Genomic DNA, 16,534 nt, shown 5'->3' on the forward strand with positions numbered 1-16,534 from the left:
ACTTGCGGGAGACCTCGCTGTTGAGGAGTCATGGTGGGGAAGCGCGGGCGCCTGATCAGATAAGGACGCGTTCCCCAGGAGTGGGTGGTGATGGCCCGGGAAAGATTGGATAGGGGAGGGGGAGACCCAAGAGTCACGTGGGTGCATTCGGGGGAGGGAGGAACTCACCTGGGTGCCCACGGGAAACATGAGGGGTACCCTACCTCCACAAAGGGACAAGGGCTGGTGGAGCGGACTGTTCGGGAACATCCATTCTGCCTGTGTTTTTAAAGTTTAAGACCATTAAAGAGGGGTGGAAGGAATATTTACTGCCCGGGTGGGAGGAGCATTACCCACTCGAGTTTCGTGACCCGTCATTGGCACGGGATGGTCGTGGTTCTAATTCAGCATTTTGTTTAAAATGTTTAATGGAGTTGTTTTTTTGTATTTTGTGTTACAGCCCCAAGTTGAGCAGAGGCGTAGGACCCTCTCCGTGCTTGGGATCATTTTGATTATAGCAACATTTTGTAATAAGTTGTAATGTAACCAGCGATTGTAAATTTTGATTGATAATGTAACAAATGATGCAGGGGTATGAGACACCTTATTGTAAATTGATGTATCTATTAGATGCCTACTGTACCACGTTTTTTTCTCGAATTTTGAGGGGAATAGATGGGACGGGGATCAGTGGCAGATAGCTATTAGGTAAATACAGGGGATGGTTGTTTGTGAGGGGGTCAGAGAATTTTGCTCACTCCTTCGAGTCGATACTACAATCAAGTTTGAAGTATCAAAAGGGAGGAATGTAGGGGTTTTGCAAAATTCCCCTGAAAACAAGAGAAACATTGGTCCACATCATGGATGAAGATTTATGTGTTTTGAATTGCCTCTGGGTCAGATCAATGTTTCAAAGCATGCTCAGAACCATGAAAGACTGCTGAGCTGGGCTGAGCTGGACTACAACGGAATCGAGGAAATTCGTGGAAGTATTCACACACATTGAGAAAGAACATCTTGATTAAAACTTGTGCTTTTGAGCCTGGTCAAACACAGAGGTTTACAGCTTGTAATGTGTTTGTGTGAAAGACCTGTCAATCAAACCAGGGAGGTCAGGAGTTGCCCACTTGACCCGAGGCCGATTATGGCTGGCTATGTTTAAACAAGCAATTCAGCAACCAATCACAGTCCTTTTGTTTGTGTACTGGAACTTTAGGCGGGAGTTTTTCCAGACAGAATGGCAGCAGCACACAGGTATAAAGATAGCTACTGAGAAGCTATCTCGCTTTTTCTTTTTACTTCGCTGGACCACAGGTGAGCCGGGTGTTCTGACTCCTCAACAAGACAACCTAGCAAGGAGTTTGGGGTGGTGATTTAAGGGAATTACTAAGATTGTTTAAATAACATTGTAGTCATTGTATCCCTCATTTTTGCCGTCTGTACCCCCTTGTTATATACTTTTGTTGCATTTACTATGTTCGTGTGGTATAGTTTATATTTGATTATGGTTCTTTAGTTTAATAAATTTTGACTTTGCTCATATCCAAACCAATTGTCCGCTTTAACATCATTAATTGTAAGTCCTCCAGTCAGAACTGAAAGGTGGGGTAGCGATTTGGAACCGCTGTTAAAATTGGTTTACAGTGCAGCAGGCAAAAAGGCTGCTGGCCAGGTATGTTACCATAAACCAGGTAATAGATGCCCCCCTACACATTTGATTCTAAAGGATTTCTTCTTCAAATCAATATCTGGAAAATTGAGTCCTCCCTGATTTCTCCGTCCAATGATGGTATTGTATGCCACCAAGGCTGGTTTCCCTTCCCATAAAAACCTCACACAAGCCTCTCGGATGGACTTTTCCGCCCACTCAGGAATATCCTCCACCGTCAATAAGTACCATAGCTTAGATAGCAGGAGAGCAGACACCACTGTCGCTCTTCCTTGCACTTTCAACCACCTTCTTTCCCATCTTCCCAAAATCTTTTTAATTTTCATTTACCTTCGGTTCCCAATTTAATCGATCCACTTCATCCCTGTCTTTCTTGCACCCCCAGAACTTCCAAAACCTCCACCACCTTAAAGGGACATTCCCCCAACCATTCCCCCCTACCCCTCCCTGCAACCAGGCATTGGGACTTACTGTAATTCACTCTGGCTCCTGAAGCTCTACAATATTCTTCCACTACATCCATAGCTTTCCTCACTGACTCCCCATTTCTCAATGTTAAGTTTGTGTCATCTGCATATTGGTGTATCACTGACACCAGCCCAGAACTGGGGACCACAATCCTAACTACACCTTTTTTCTTTCGCATCATGTAACCTAATGGTTCTGCTTCCAATGTGTACAACAATGGGGACAGGGGACAACCCTGTCTCACTGATCTCTGTATCAGAAAATACTTGGATAAAAAACCATTACATTTAACGCAGCTAAATATGTTTGAATAAAAAATCCTTATCCACTGAATGAAATTTTCCTTGAAACCAAATGCTTCCAAAACCTTCAATAAAAACTCATGAGAGACCCTATCAAAGGCTTTCTCTTGATCTATCTTTAATACATAAGCCTCCCTCCCACTCTCTTCCATGAGCTCTATCGCATCTCGGATTGAGACCATAGAATCTGCGATGTCCCGGCCTATGACTCCGTAGGACTGAGAGGGCCAAACTATCTCCGGTAACAACACCTTCAAACGATTTGCCATAACCCTCGCCAAGATCTTATAATCCACATTTAATAATGTGATGGGCCTCCAGTTCTTCAGATCCCGTCTATCCCCTTTATTTTTATATAAGCTAAGCTTATGATACCTCTCCTCATAGATGGGGCCAGGCTTCCCTCAATTTTAATTTCCTTAAAAACTTCTAAGAGCAATGGACTTAAAATCTCGAAAAATTCTTTATAAAATTCTGCACTTAGTCCATCGGACCCTGGGCTTTTCCCCTGTAATGTATGTACCCGTCTACCTTTAAGGGAACTATTGAATGTAACCGTTCACCTTTAAGAGGACTACTTTCGGTTTGGCACTATTTGTTTGGCTTCTGTATACTGTAATACCGATAGTGACCACACCAGTATATAAGTGTTGTGGCAGGATTGCTGGGGCAGATTCGCCCGGACCTTCGAATAGTAAAGACCTGTTTGTTTGTTACTTCTGAAGTCTGTGTATTTATTAACTGCACAACCCACAGACTTTACAGTGGCGACGAGTCCGATCGTACCCTGCGGCAAGACTACCAAAGCAAGAAGAGCGTCGAAGAGAGGCAACCGCCCTCGTCGTGCTGCTGGAAGAAAACACGAGGCTGCAGCAGGAGAAAGGTGGAAGACTTTAGCAACAAAGGCTTCCATCTGCAACAGGCACTGACTACCCTTCTACCACGGTACGGAGTGAGCCGATCAGCAGGAAACAAGGCAGCTGAAGAGACTGTGAGTAGGGGAAGGTGTAGAAGTATCCAGAGGATAAGGGCAGAGCACTCGACCTCGGTCGAGGGGGAGCTGAGCCGGTCAGAAGTCGGGTCCAACGGCGTCGGGTGACAGCCGGACCGCGATCAGCGGGAAAAGCCGGGCAGCGCCCGCAGCCATGAAGCGCTGAGACTGGGAGTAGGCGCGGGAAGAGAAACTCGGCCGCAGCCGGGGAGGGAAACACCGGTCTGCGAGAGGGCTGGGAGGCGAACAGGAACCGTGCGGGTGGGAGAGAGAGACAGAGCCGAGCAAGGGGAGAGAGACTGTGCGAGAGCCAGTCCAGCGGCTGAACTGTTCTCCACCAACGGGGTACCCAGGGCCGGGAGAACCGAACGGCGGGAGAGAGAGCGACAGAGCCGGGTACGGAGAGAGAGACTGCGCGAGAGCCAGTCCAGCGGCTGAACTGTCCTCCGTTAATGGGGTGTACCCAGCGCCGGTAGAGCCGTGCGGGCAGGAGGAAAAGACAGAGCCGAGTAAGGGGAGCTGTGCGGAAGACAGCCCAGCGGCTGAACCTGTCCGCTGTGGGGAAAGCGTACCCCTTCCACCAGGGAAGAAACGCGGGAAGCCGCCATTAGGCGGAGAAGACGATTGAAGTGGGCGGGGCGAGAAGGAAAGAGCGGGAAACCGCCATTTTCGCGGGAAAACCGCCATCTTAGAAATAAACAAATAAATAAGAATACTTGAAGAAATACTTGTGTTGTACCCAAGGAAAGAAAGATGCCTAAGCGGGCGGACATCAACGAGTTCAATTCGGAGATAGAAGACTGGGCCACGTACGTAGAATGTATTGAGATACATTGTAAGGCTAACAAAATAGCTAAGGAGGAAAAAGCTTTAACCTTACTTAACATGATGGGTGCGAAAACATTCGGGTTGTTGAAGCATCTTCTCTCACCAGCTAAACCGGCAGATCAGACTTTCGATGATATTGTAGCAGTGCTGAAGGATCACTTGAACCCCACACCGTTGATGTTGGCTGAACGATTCAAATTCTACGCAAGAACGCAGAGGAAAGACGAAAGCAATGCGGAATACTTGGTCGAACTGCATAGGATAGCGAAATACTGCCAGTTTGGAGGGAATCTGACAGAGGCACTGCGTGACAGGTTCGTATGCGGATTGTCCAAAGAAGGAACGCAGAAACGACTACTGGAAGAAAATGACCTCACACTGGACAGGGCTGTCCTCATAGCTGCATCGCACGAAGCCGCAGTGAAAGGAACGGCGGAAATGCAGCTAAAGGCAGCGGCACTAGGGGTGGACCAAATTACTTCGAGCACAACAAAATGCTACCGTTGTGGGAAGACAACACACGACCAGAATCAATGCTGGGTTAAAAACCAAGAATGCAGGAAATGTGGCAAGATCGGGCACATAGCTAAGGTATGCCGGTCAGGAGCAACGTACAACAATAAGAAGTCACCACAAAAATGGTACGGAAAGGTACAAGAGGTGACTAAGAAGAGTCTGAGGGAACAGAAGTCAGTCTCACACTCCAAATGCAAAGGACTGGACAGTCTGAGAATTCACAACGTGAGCAATGAAGCTGACCGACAAACTATCTGGATAACGCGACAGATTGCAAAGGTCCAAGTAAAAATGGAAGTGGACACCGGATCGGCGTTGACGGTCATGAATAAGCATGACTATAAGAAATTTTTCAAGCATATTCCACTACGGGATACGGAACTAGTACTACAGACATACACGGGGCACAAAGTATTCCCCATCGGAATGATAGAAGTCAAGGTGAGATACAAGGATAAAGATCATTACCGGTTGGACCTGTATGTATTGCCTGAGGGAGGACCACCACTTCTGGGACGGGAGTGGATCCGAAAAATAAAGTTGGACTGGCAGTCACTAAACACCATGACGGTGGATTCCAAAAAAGAGGATGTCAAACCTGAACGGTTGTCCAGAATATTGGACGAAGCTAAGGAGGTATTCCAGCAAGGACTGGGAACACTGCGAGGTATTAAAGCAAAGGTTAAGATTGCAGAAAATGCAAGCCCAAAGTTTTTTAAGGCCAGATCGGTACCTTACGCAATACGACCAGCTGTGGAGGCAGAACTGGAAGAACTTGAACGATCAGGGGTTCTGTCAAAGGTGGACTGGAGTGAGTGGGCCACGCCCATTGTTCCCGTCATGAAGTCCTCACCGAGTAATAAGCCAGGGGGACCGGGGAAGGTCCGTATCTGCGGAGATTTCAAGATTACTGTGAATCCGGTGCTTCACACGGTACAATACCCGCTTCCGCGGATTGAAGATATCTTTGCTTCGTTGGCTGGAGGGAAGCATTTCACGAAAATAGATCTGGCTCAAGCATATCTACAGATGGAGGTCGAGGAAGAGTCACGCCAGTACCTCACCATCAACACTCACAGAGGCTTGTATCGCTACAATAGACTGGTCTTTGGGGTAGCTTCGGCGCCAGCAATTTGGCAGAGGGCCATGGAACAGGTGTTACAAGGAATTCCAAGCACGCAGTGCTACTTAGATGACATTTTAATCACGGGAAAAGATGAGGAAGAACACCTCACAAATTTGAAACTGGTACTCACCAGGTTGAAGGAGTATGGCCTTCGGGTTAATCGCAAGAAGTGTGAGTTCTTCCAAAAACGGATCTCATACTGCGGTCATGTCATTGACCGAGAGGGACTGCATAAGTCACCTGAAAAGATAGAAGCGGTCGTGAAGGCCCCCGCTCCAGGAAACGTATCACAGTTAAGATCATTCTTGGGGTTGATTAATTACTATCACAAGTTTCTGCCAAATTTATCCACGGTACTGCATCCGCTGAATGACCTGTTGCGGAAAGAAACACCATGGAAGTGGAGTGAAGAATGCAAAAAGGCTTTTCGCAGAAGCAAGGAGTTGATTACCTCTGAAGAAGTGTTGGCTCATTTCAACCCAGCATTACCCCTTCGTCTAGCTTGCGATGCTTCCCCGTACGGAATTGGGGCAGTACTCTCGCACAGGCTACCAAATGGCTCGGAAAGGCCAGTGGCTTTCGCTTCCCGATCATTGACACCCGCGGAGCGAAATTACGCCCAAATAGATAGGGAGGCCCTCAGTCTTGTGTGGGGCATGAAGAAATTCAACCATTACCTACAATGTAAAAAGTTCACATTGCTGACAGACCACCAGCCGTTGGTGTCCATATTCAACCCAAATAAGGTCGTTTCCACCATGACAGCACAAAGGTTACAAAGGTGGTCCGTGTTGCTTGGGGCACACCAATACGAAATTGAGTACAAAAGGTCTAAACAGCATGGAAATGCTGATGGGTTGTCACGCTTGCCACTGCCGATGGTAGAAGAAGCGAGTATAGTGGACCCAGTAGAGTTGTTCCACTCATCCATAGTAGAGTGTCTACCGATAACAAACTCAATGATTGAGAATGAGACAAGGAATGACCCGACTCTTTCACGAGTCTATGATGTAACGGTGGAGGGATGGCCAGCACAGAGCGAACCAACACTGCAAGCATTTGCACAGAGGAAAGAACAACTGTCAGTGTGTCGAGGAACCCTGATGTGTGGATCTAGTGGTGATTCCACCCAAACTCCAAAAGAAGGTGCTAAAGGAGCTGCATGAAGGACATCTGGGGGGAGTAAAGATGAAGAATCTGGCAAGAGCGTTTGTGTGGTGGCCAGGCATTGATGGAGACATAGAGGAGATCACGAAGAACTGCCTAGGATGTCAGAGGGTTCAGAACGCGCCACCCCAGGCTCCTCTGCATCCATGGGAGTGGCCCTCATCGCCTTGGCAAAGAGTACACATCGACTTTGCTGGTCCATTTATGGACTCGATGTTTCTAATAGCGGTGGATGCCCACTCCAAGTGGCCGGAAGTAATTAAGATGACCACCACCACGACGGAAAAAACCATCACAGTGTTAAGGACTATGTTTGCTCGGAATGGCCTGCCGGAACAGATCTGTTCTGATAATGGACCACAATTTGTGTCCGAAGAATTCAAGAAATTCTTAAAGAGCAATGGGGTTAAACATTACACGTCAGCCCCATACCATCCCGCCTCCAATGGATTGGCTGAAAGGTTTGTCCAGACCTTCAAGAAGGCCGTAAAGGCCATGAGTAATGAAAATATAAGTCTGCAACATAAGGTGGATAGCTTTTTGTTGGCATACCGAAATGCGACACATGCGGTCACAAATCAAACTCCCGCAATGATGTTCTGTAATAGACGCCTAAGATGCCGGCTGGATTTACTAAAACCAAACGTCAGAAGAGACGTAGAGAACCGGCAATTCCAGGGCATGAACGACAGGGTCACTAGATCTTTCCAGATCGGTCAACGAGTTTTGGCCCGGGACTACCGTACTGAGAAATGGCAGCCTGGAACTATTGGGAAAAGGCTGGGGCCATTGATGTACACCGTGGACATTGGAGACAATATAATAAGGCGCCATGTTGACCAAATCATAGGGTCCGCTACAAATGGGCAACCGACTTCACCATCTTATCCGGGTAATGTTGAAACTGAGATACCCAGAACACCTACTTCCGATCTAGTGATACTGGAGTCAGCTGAACCTGACACGGCTTTTCAAGCCAAATCGACCTTGCCAGAAGCACCTCCTAGCCCGCCTGAAATGACGACACCACTGCGGCGTTATCCGGACAGAATCCGGAAACCCCCGGAAAGACTGAATCTATGAACTGTCGTACATAAACCTGTATATATGTTAGAATGTATGTTCACTATGGACTTAGTAAGTAATAAGCTAAAAAAGGAGGATTGTAGTGTATGTACCCGTCTACCTTTAAGGGAACTATTGAATGTAACCGTTCACCTTTAAGAGGACTACTTTCGGTGTGGCACTATTTGTTTGGCTTCTGTATACTGTAATACCGATAGTGACCACACCAGTATATAAGTGTTGTGGCAGGATTGCTGGGGCAGATTCGCCCGGACCTTCGAATAGTAAAGACCTGTTTGTTTGTTACTTCTGAAGTCTGTGTATTTATTAACTGCACAACCCACAGACTTTACATCCCCCCTTCATTCCACTTATTGCTACTTTTATTTCCGCTAATCCTACTTCTTTGTCACACATGCTTCTCTCATCCTCCTTTAAACCCTCTTCAATAAAAGTAGTAACCTTCTCCATCGCCAAATTGGAAATGTTTTTTTTTGTATATAACTCTTGATAAAAGCTGCTAGCCGCCTCTAAAATCTCCCCACTTTCATGAATGATCTTCTCCCCAACCTTCAACTCTTCGATTAACGATAATCTCTGTCGTAGCTTCTCTTGCTCTAGAAAATATCTAGTACATCTTTCACCCTCCAATGCATCTCTAGCCTTTGCACGGAGAATGGCCCCCTTGCATTTTTCAGCTTGCAATAATTCCCACTCTTCCTTTAGCACCCGGAACTTAGTCTCAGCTCCCTTATCCCCTCCGTCAACTGCTTTACAGACATCCGTAAACCTTTTGTTTATATTCTCGATGCCGGTTAGCTGCCACCCTCTTTTTCCCATAACGTACTGAAAAACTTTTACCTCATATTTGAAATTGTCCCACCAAACTCTTCTTTCTTTCAAGAACAAAGGTTCCTTCCGAGCATTCTTTATTTTATTTATAATCCCTTCTTTATAAGCAATTTCTTTCAGGTATTGATTGTTCAAAATCCATACCCCTGAACCGATCTTAACTCTGCTGTTCCTAATTCTAAGAACCAAAGCCGAGTGATCACTAAAAAATACTTTTTTTATAATAAATCTCCATCACCTCCGAACTTAACCGCATTAACACAAAATCTATTCGGCTCTGTTTTAAAACATCACCCACCCAACCTGCTCTGGAGAACTCCCTTTTTATGGGGTTCCGGTCCTTCCATAAGTCTCTCAAATTTAAATTTGCCATCATTTTTACAATCATCCCTCTGGATTTATCATCCTTAAAGGTCATCTGGGCTGAAATGTCCATCCAAGATAAAAATACATTAAAATCCCCCACTAGACAAGGATTTTCCACCTCTGCCGCTTCAGTGAATAACCCCTGAAAAAACTCGCAACGCTTGCAATATTCGTTCGGTGCATAGATATTAAAGAGATTGCAATTAAATCCGTCCATTTTTACCCTTAGCCGTAAAAATCTCCCCTCAGTGTCCTTGTCCACCAAGGCAACGTTCTCTTTTATGGACGGACTCACCAAAACAGCCACCCCTCTACGGTTATAGTTTGCACAACTTGCAAACACCTCTCCCTTCCAAACCTTCTGAACTCTTTCTAGAATATCCTCATCCCAAAAGGTTTCTTGCAGACACAACAATTCCGAACCTTTAAAACCCTGCAACAACTGTTGCAGTTTATTCTCACCCCTCAGTCCGTTCACATTAATCGAGACCAATGTAATCATGGCTCCAAAGAAGGGAAGTATGCCCAATAATCTCCCCATCATTTAATCTCTGGCTCTTCCCTCCTCTCATGCTCTTTCTCAACTTTTCGGGCAGCTGTTGCTTTTTCCTGCAGCCTCCGGCTCTTTTTCACCTCCTGTTTGACCCCTCCCTGCTGCTTCAGCCTCTTCCTTGCATTAAGTTTGGGCCCAGGAGCTGCCCTTTCTCCCTCCTTCTGCCCCTCACTAACCCTTCCCTTTCCACATGATGCCATCCCACCCCCTTCTGCCCCTCACTAACCATTCCCTTTCCACATGATGCCACCCCACCCCCAACTTCCATGTCTCTGTCCCCCTCTAATTCCTCACACTCAAGCTCTTCTGCAACCCCCTGTGCCTGCTCCCCATCAGATACATAATCCTGCTCCCCATCAGATACTTCTTCACCCATAGAGAGTCTTCCTGCTATCGCAGTTTCTCCCACTGTGCCGCTCCCTTCAACCACATCTCCACCTCTGACCCTTGCACCCTGTTCCCTCACTCCATGGGACAATGGCGCACCTAAATTGTTTCCTTCTGACGTCTCTATCTCGCCGATCCCATCCTGCTGTCCCTTTAAGGCTCCTGCCTCTTGCACCCTCTCCCCATCCTGCCCCCTCCCGCTCATCAAGATATCCGACTCCCCGCCTCTCCCTGGAGCACCCACATCCACCACACAACCCGCTCCCGCCACCTCTCCCCCCGCAGACACCAGACTCCCCAGGGGGAGCCGAACCGCACTAAGGCTCGAGTCTGCACTCGACCCTTGCTGCCCGCTGCTGTTTTTGTTCCCCTCCACAGCACTCGGTGTGTTTTCCGCCATCTCCATCCCGTTCTCCGCTCCGCCATCCTCTGCCTCTTCCTGTGCTCCTTTCTCCTTCATTTTACCAGCTGTGTCCTCCGACTGCACCGCTCCACCAGCCGTTCCACTCTCATTTCCTGCTCCTTCTCCCAGCTCCTCATCAATCATATCACTCCCTTCTGCCACACACTCACAGTGGGTGGGGCCTTTGCGACACACTCCACAGCTCTCCGCCTTGCAGCTCCGAGCAATTGTAACAATACAGGTCTGGACAGTGTTGTGTATGTACCTTTAAGAGAATAACTGGTCTCAGATTGCAGTACCGGCAGTGACCACCCCTGTATAAAAGGCGCTAGTGAGCCTCTGTTATTTTAGTTTCACTATTGACTTCCACCAGTAAAGACGTGTTTTGTTTAACTCCTACTGTCCGTGTCTCAATCATTCACGGATATAATACTGGCAATGAGCAGATACGAACCTACCTACAGTTTGCACCACCTCCTGGGATCCATTCCTACAGCGAAGTGAGCAGAGGTCGAGGCCAGAAAGAAAAGAAAGTAAGAGGCAGTAGAAACGGGCGTCAACTGTGGGCATCCGCCCTGTGTTGCAGAGTTGAAGATTGCTGGAGAAGCTGTCAGATGCGGGGCCTGGTTCCTGTCGACGGTGCTTCAGCTAATCGGGCTGGTGGCAGGTAGTGCACTGATCTTTCCTGGGCTGCGGCGGTCGCGAACTCGAGCGGGTGGTTTGCAACGGGGCCGAGCAGCGATGTCGGGAAGAAGAGAGAGAGAGGGTGGAGCACACAGGGCGCGGCCGGTGCTACGAAGCCGGGCTGCGTATAGACCCGCGAAGAGGGAGGCAAGAGTCCCACAGGGTTGTTCCACGACGGGAAAATAATTTTTAAAAAATATTAAACGCGCAAGAAACCGCGGAAAGCAGCGTTAACAATAGTGGGGAAGAAGGCAAAGCGCGGGAGGCGCCATCTTAATCAGCGGGGAAGAAGGCAAAGTGTGGGAGGCGCCATTTTGTTAAATCGGGGAAGAAGGCAAAGCGCAGGAGGCACAATTTTAGATTTGCAAGATGCCGAAGACTGGCTGTATCACTGCTTTTGATAATACAATAGAGGACTGGACCACGTATGTGGAAAGAGTCGAGGTATATTTCGAGGCAAACGAAATAGCGGAGGAGAAAAAGGCATCGATATTGTTAAACGTAATGGGCGCTAGAACGTACGGCCTATTGCGGGACCTGATTACTCCAGCCAAACCGAAGGCAAAGAGTTTTAACGAAACTGTTGCTGTCCTACAGGAACACCTAAACCCTGCACCCCTGTTGATAGCAGAAAGATTTAAATTTCACAGGAGAAGTCAGCACAAAGATGAGAGCAATGTTGAGTATCTTACGGAACTACGCAAGCTATCAAAGCACTGCCAGTTCGGAGCAGGACTGGCAGATACCCTACGGGACAAATTTGTCTGTGGACTCCTGAGTGAAGGAACACAGAAGAAGTTACTCTCAGAAAAAGAGCTGACGCTAGATAAGGCTTTCAGCATGGCAGTATCGTATGAAGCAGCAGCCAGGGGAGCTGCAGAAATTCAACAAAAACCACAGGAATACGGCACCCACGAAATGACACGGGGATTTGCAAAATGTTATTGCTGCGGCAGAACTAACCATGACCAGAAGGACTGCTGGTCCAAAGACAAAATATGCAGGCAATGCGGGAAGATGGGACACATTGCACGAGTTTGCAGGTCTGGGAAGAAAACCAGCGACAACAAAAAGGCTACTAAGGAACCGTACAAGAAAGTACAAAAGATGACGGACAGTAGTTCCGAAGACCAGATGAGCGATAGTGAATCCGGGAACAGGAGACTAAGCTGTCTCAAACTTCACAATGTAATCGCAAAAGAGGATCGCCGAACCATTTGGGTCACCCTCACGATAGCAGGGTCCCAAGTTAAAATGGAATTGGATACAGGATCAGCGCTAACCATCATGAATCGACAAGACTACGAGCGGCTATTTTCACACATACCCTTGAGAGAGACATCCATCGTCTTGACGATGTATACGGGGCAAAAAGTATACCCCAGAGGAAAAATAAGGGTGCCTGTCGAATACAACGGCAAGAAAATACGGAAATTGTATCTCTACATACTGCCAAATGGTGGACCACCGTTATTGGGATGGGAATGGATCAGGAAGATAAACTTAGATTGGCACTCCATTCATGCAATGACGGTGGACGGTAAAAAAGATGAAGACGTCACTCCTGGACGATTGTCAACAATCTAAGCTAACGCCAAAGAGGTATTTCAACAAGAACTGGGCACGCTTAAAGGCGTAACCGCCTCGATAAAAATAGAAGAGAATGCAGTTCCCAAGTTTTTCAAAGCAAGGCCGGGACCATATGCAACTCACCCAGCCGTCGAGGCAGAGCTGGAGAATCTGGAGAAGGCAGGCATGTTGTCTAAGGTCGACTGGAGCGAGTGGGCAACACCCATCATTCCTGTCATGAAGAAAACGTTAAGCAATAAGTCCGGGGAGCCAAGGAAGATTCGCATCTGTGGGGATTTCAAGGTGACGGTGAATCCAGTCCTTCACACAGTACAATATCCTCTTCCAAGGATAGAAGACATCTTCGCCTCACTGTCTGGAGGGAAGCGTTTTACAAAAATTGACCTAGCACAAGCATATTTGCAGATGGAACTTGAAGAGTCCTCTAGGAAATATCTCACGATAAACACTCACAAAGGTCTTTACCAGTATCATCGATTGGTATTCGGAATAGCATCGGCTCCGGCGATATGGCAAAGAGCGATGGAACAAGTCCTGCAAGGAATTCGGGGGATTCAGTGTTACTTGGACGACATCCTTGTGACAGGTGCAATGACAGTGAACACCTTAACAACCTAGAACAGGTGCTCACTAGACTACGGGAACATGGGCTGCGAGCCAACCACCACAAGTGCGAATTTTTTAAGAAACAGATATCGTATTGTGGCCATGTGATTGATGAAGAGGGGTTACATAAGTCCCCTGACAAAATTGAAGCGGTTGTTAAGGCCCCAGCGCCTGAATATGTGTCGCAACTGAGGTCATTCCTCGGATTGGTGAATTACTATCATAAGTTTTTGCCGAATTTGTCGACAATTCTGCACCCACTGAACGCCCTGCTACGAATGGGGGTAGCATGGAAATGGAGCGATGATTGTAAGCGTGCTTTTCAGAAGAGGAAGGACTTAATCACTTCAAGGGAAGTATTGGCTCACTACAACCCAGCACTGCTGATCAGACTGGCGTGTGATGCGTCTCCCTACGGCATTGGGGCAGTACTGTCACATAAATTCCTTGATGGTTTAGAGAGGCCGATAGCTTTTGCGTCACGCTCGTTAACTTCTGCCGAGCGTAACTACGCCCAGATTGACAGAGAGGCCCTCAGCCTAGTGTGGGGGGTGAAGAAGTTCAATCACTACCTGCACGGTCAAAAATTTACTCTACTAACCGATCATCAACCTCTTGTCTCCATTTTCAGCCCTCAGAAGGGCGTACCGATAATGACAGCACAACGGCTGCAGAGATGGTCCCTTTTCCTAGGGGCACACCAATATGACATCGAGTACAAAGGAACTAAACAGCATGGAAATGCTGATGGATTGTCATGCCTACCGTTGCCGAAGGTGGAAGAAGAAGACCTTGCAGTGGATCCAATGGAGTTATTCCACTCGACCATAGTCGAATGTCTCCCTGTGATGAATGCAAACATAGAAAAGGAAACACGGAATGACCCGACACTATCACGGGTCTTTGATTTAACAGTGAAGGGATGGCCAGCACATGGCGAACCACTGCTGCCAGCATTCTCGCTGAAAAGAGAACAGCTGTCAGTGTGCAGAGGAACCTTGATGTGTGGATCCAGAGTAGTAATTCCACCTAAGTTGATGGATAGAGTGCTCAATGAGCTTCATGAGGGTCATCTGGGTGGGGTAAAAATGAAGAACTTAGCCAGAGCATTTGTGTGGTGGCCGGGAATTGATAGAGTAATCGAAGAGATGACCAAGAGCTATGCAGGATGCCAGAAGGTCCAAAACGCCCCAGCACAAGCTCCTCTGCATCTATGGGAGTGGCCCTCATCTCCGTGGCAAAGGGTGCACATTGATTTTGCTGGTCGCTTCATGGTCTCGATGTTTTTAATTGTGGTGGATGCACATTCAAAGTGGCCAGAGGTAATAAAAATGTCCTCAACCACCATGGAAAAAACTATCACAGTTTTACGAACCATATTCACCAGGAATGGGCTGCCTGAACAGATTTGCTCTGACAATGGACCACAGTTTGTGTCTGAAGAGTTCCGGAGGTTCTTAAAGAACAATGGTGTTAAGCATTACACATCTGCCCCATATCATCCAGCCACTAATGGATTGGCCGAGAGGTTTGTCCAAACATTCAAGAAGGCTATCAAGGCAATGTGTAATGAAGATATACCCCTACAACACAAGGTGGACAACTTCTTGTTTGCCTACCGGAATGCGACACATGCGGTTACCAACCAAACTCCAGCCATGATGTTCTTCAATCGAAGACTACGATGTCGCTTGGATTTGGTTAAGCCAAACGTCCGAAGAGATGTGGAGAACAGGCAGTTTCAGAATATGAATGAAAGGCCGACCAGGAGTTTTAAGATAGGTCAACCAGTTTTGGCCCGGGACTACCGCACTGAGAAATGGCAGCCAGGAACGATTTGTACACGACAAGGACCTCTCATGTATACCGTGGACGTTGGGGAGAGCATTGTAAGACGCCATGCTGACCAGATTCTAGAGTCACTGGAAAACGTCAACTCCACACCACGATCTGATACACCTGGTGATGAAATCGACGTTCCAATTGCAGCTACCGCAGAACCGGTAATATTGGAAGCAGATGAACCAAACAACAACATTGATCCCGACTCAACATTGCCAGAAGAACCTGATACCCCAAAGAGGCGTTATCCAGACAGAATCAGGAAGCCTCCTCAAAGACTGAACTTATAATTGCTGAAACTTAACCAATGTATCTTGCAGCAGTAATTGTGATTGTAATTAGTTATCATTTAGTTGTTAAATGAATGTTATGTACTGTTTATCTAAAAGGGGAGGAATTGTTGTGTATGTACCTTTAAGAGAATAACTGGTCTCAGACTGCAGTACCGGCAGTGACCACCCCTGTATAAAAGGCGCTAGTGACCCTCTGTTGTTTTAGTTTCACTATTGACTTCCACCAGTAAAGAAGTGTTTTGTTTAACTCCTACGGTCCGTGTCTCAATCATTCACGGACATAATAGACAGTTTCTTACGAGATGGTCATGTCCAAGACAATAATAGCACACCTTTACTTGGTTATCATGCAGCACACGAAAGTACTGCACTCCTTCTAGTGTCTCGAACTTCATACTGTACGGCAATGACCTCACCCCCTCTGGGAACCGCACCTTTACAGACCGGGTTCCGTCCTGCTACCAGTGTTCCCGGATAGTACCTCCTCTTTATTGCAGAACAGATTTTAATGTCCTACGACTCCAACTTCTTGCTTAGCACTTAGTCCTCAATGTAAACTGACAAGTTTAAAAATGAAACCACCACCTCCTCTGAATATAGCAGAGTCACCTCCAAGAATTTCTCACCAACTTTCAGACTGAGTAAGTCTTTCCACCTCCTCACGACCACTGACCGTCACCTCGATTCCCACATTTAGCTTTGGTCAGCAGGCAAAGCAGCTTCCCTCGCCACAGTCCTCATGACCCGCCTGGATAATATCCCAAGCTCGAATCTTCTTATCCTCACACTACACCACCACCATGTTTTCTTTACCAATCCTCCTGGGGTCCCGGCCCAAATCTTTGGG

This window comes from Somniosus microcephalus, chromosome 7, assembly GCF_052327205.1.
Source record: "Somniosus microcephalus isolate GS21.2 chromosome 7, FLI_Smic_1.0, whole genome shotgun sequence".
NCBI lineage: Eukaryota > Metazoa > Chordata > Chondrichthyes > Squaliformes > Somniosidae > Somniosus > Somniosus microcephalus.